This window comes from Camellia sinensis, chromosome 5, assembly GCF_055761805.1.
Source record: "Camellia sinensis isolate YWXY chromosome 5, ASM5576180v1, whole genome shotgun sequence".
Lineage (NCBI taxonomy): Eukaryota > Viridiplantae > Streptophyta > Magnoliopsida > Ericales > Theaceae > Camellia > Camellia sinensis.
Window position 1 is genome coordinate 170,749,447 of NC_138965.1, and position 3,520 is coordinate 170,752,966.

The following is a 3,520-nucleotide window of genomic DNA, read 5'->3' on the forward strand; positions in this document are numbered from 1 at the left end:
AAGCAAAACAACAACTCGATAATCAAAACTACAACTCGATAATCAAAGCTCAGCAATAACAGAGTGTACTTCGGACGATCTGGGTACCGGAACGCATCCGAAATGAAGGCCTTTGACTCTCCCGTTGCATGGAAATGTTTGAAACTTTCCTCAAAGGGTAAAACAGGGCCAAAGGGGATACACTGCAGCATTGCCGGCCATCTTTGGGAGCCGGCCGGCCATTTTTGTGGAGAGAGACAGCTGGCCGGCCAGTTTTGTAAAAAGTAAATGGCTGGCCAGCCAGAAAAGGTGGCCGGCCGGCCACTCAGTCCTGCAGCCTCCTGGTTTTTGACACGTGTCCCCGTGAATAGTGTTTTTCCTTCTATAAAAGCCTCAACTTCGGGAACATTCATTTTATCTTAGTTTTAGACAAAGATGGAGGCGTTTCTTGCAGAAAATGTCACATCTTGGATCTCTTCTCTAGATGGCTCGGAAAAGCTGAATTTCTGGGGTTTCGGCTTGAATGCACTATTCACGCTGAGCCGTACTCCGCTACAGCTTCCTTTTCTCCATGCCGCGGCAAGGTTCTGGAATCCAGTGACGCATGTTTTTAGCTTTGGCAGCCAAGAGATGTGTCCCACTTTCGAAGATTTTCAGGTTTTGATGGAGTCTGAATGCTCTGAAGTGATCTTGCCCCAGCTCCGTTTTGGCCACGCCCAGGCTTTAGGGCGGATGTGTGGGCTCACGGCGCATGATGCTCGATCTCTGATCTGCAGTGGGGAACTGGACATCCTCAGCTTGATCCATCGTTTTTCCGATGCCGGTGACCGCAGCAACCATTATTGGCAGGGTTTCCGGCAACACGCCCTCTGCTTATGTTTGTTGTCTCACTTTCTGCTTCCCTCAGGCTTCAGCGGGGCTAGCGTTCGCCTGATTGAAGTCGCCCAGGGTTTGAGAGAAGGAAAGAGCTGTATTGCCATGACCTTGGCCGAGACACTGATGGGCTTAGATTCTGTCTATCGCCGGGAGGCGACTAGGTTTGCCGGGAGTCCACTGCTGTTGCAGGTAATGTTTCCCACCCGACCTTACATATATATTTGCTCACATCACTCGACCCTCAGGCTCGATTTTTTTCTCACAAAACCCTTGTCTTACTTTTCTCTCATCGTACATCTCTCTGTTCTTTATTCTCTCATTTTTCATCCCTCCCCTAGGTATGGTTAATGGACAAGTTGCAGGTTGTGGACTCTTGCCCGGCCTATTCAGCTCGAGGCTACTTCTTTCGGCAGCGCCTAGTCAATGCTCTTGACGAAAGGTGGTGGTTCGATTGGATGTGCAATTTATCCGCAGACGGCATTGCTTGGCGTTGTCCTTGGCTCAACCTCTCGGCAATGAGCTATAGTATGTCCCGGTTGATTGGGATCCAATTGATTGGTCTAACCCACTGCGTATTCTATTTTCCGTTCCGGTTTCTGCGTCAGTTTGGTCATGATCAGACCTGCCCACCGGAGGGGATTGAGTACCCAGCTGCTTTCCCGGTCCGGGGTGCACAGCTTGCCCGATATGCCACAGCATAGAGGACTAGAGAGCTCCTGGCCCCTGCTCCCACTTTCAGTTGCACTTTGTCCGATGAGTGCTTGGATTGGCTCAATGAGGAGGCACAGGTTGGGCCTAGCTTGGCATCCGATGCTTCGTCCAGCTCTGGGAGGGGACGCAGAGATACTTGATTCAACTATGCCCCAAATTTATTGCTTATTTAGCATTTTCAAGTTTTCGTTATGAATGTACTAAAAAAGCAACCTCGATTGTAATGCAAGAACAGGAGAACTCAGTTTTGAAATCAATGAAATTGAAAGTTGTGGTACTGAAAATTTTCCGCTTTTGGTCCAAAAATGGTCTTAGTCGTAAAAAGATTGATTTGAACAAAGTCAACTTTTATTAAAACTTTTCAAAACTATTTTCGATGTGGATCAGAACTGGACACGTCGGAGATCTGTCACTGAAATGCACAACCCCAGATCCCCGCAACTGGAAAGTTGCCCCTAGTCTGAAGAACAAAGCGGCACTGGATAGCAACGGAAAGTTGCCCCTAGTCTGAGTAACTTTGCACCTTCGCGGCAACGGAAAGTTGCCCCTAGTTTGAACAGCACTGTACCAGAGATCGCGATAAATGCTGATGGATAAAGATGACTGAGATGATCGAAATGGACAAAGTTGATCGGGGAAAAGTTTATGGCTGAACTTCAAGGTGAAGTTGCCTACGTATCCCAAAGATGGGAATCAAGCCTTACGTAGTTCAGGCTCAGGTTCACTCGAGTATTTTCACTCTCCTTTTGCGCTCTAACTTTTGCCAAGGCCGCCCTTTGCGGGTTTTCAACCTTGCGAGCTCAGTTTTTATATTTTCTAATTTTTTGTGCTCTGACTTTTGCCTAGGTCGCCCTTTCGGGTTTTCGGCCAAGCGAGCCTCTCAAGGATAGTATTTCTTCAACTTGTCCATATTGATCGGTTGTGAGAACTCCAAGCCATCTAGATCCATCAGAACCACAGCTCCACCTGACCAGATAGCTTTGATGATGTAAGGACCAGTCCAATTGGGTTTGAACTTGCCCCTTGGGTCGTGGATGGGAGCTCGGTTGTCTTTGAGCACCAAATCTCCTTCTTTCAGATTCCTGGACTTAACCTTCTTATTGAAAGCCCGGGCAATTCTACGTTGATAGCCTTGGATGTGGTACAGTGCTTTCAGTCTTCTTTCATCAAAGAGCATGAGTTCTTCGAATCTGCTTTGCTGCTAATCTGCTTCGGCTATCTGGCATTCAGCCAATACTCGTAACGACGGAACCTCAATCTCGATGGGTAGAACAGCCTCCATTCCATAGACCAATGAATATGGAGTTGCTCCAGTAGAAGTTCTGATTGAAGTCCTGTAGCCCCACAGAGCAAATGGCAGCTTGTCTGGCCAATCCCGATAGGTTCCCACCATCTTCTGTAGTATATGCTTGATATTCTTGTTGGCGGCCTCAACCGCTCCGTTGGTCTGCGGCCGGTATGTAGATGACTTATGGAAAGCCACATTGTATTTCTCCAACAAGTCTATCACTTCTTTCTTGAAGTGGGAACCATTATCTGAAATTATCTCGTTTGGCACCCCGTAGCGGCAGATGATGTTGTTTCTGATGAACTTTGCGACGTGCGACGCCTTCAACACCGCATATGATTGGGCCTCAACCCACTTTGTAAAATAATCTATCGCTACTAGGATAAACTCATGCCCGTTTGACCCCTTCGGGGTAACAGCTCCGATCACATCAATTCCCCAGACTGAAAAAGGCCATGGCGAAGTCATGTTGTACAGTTTTGACGGCGGGATGTTCATGCGATTTGCATGGATTTGACACTTGTGGCATCGCCGAACAAAACTAATACAATCCTCCTCCATGGTTGACCAGTAGTAGCCCTGTCTGAGGATCTTTCTGGCCAGCATTACTCCATTCATGTGTGCACCGCACTCCCCCCATGGATGGCTTCCATCAGGCGTTTCGAC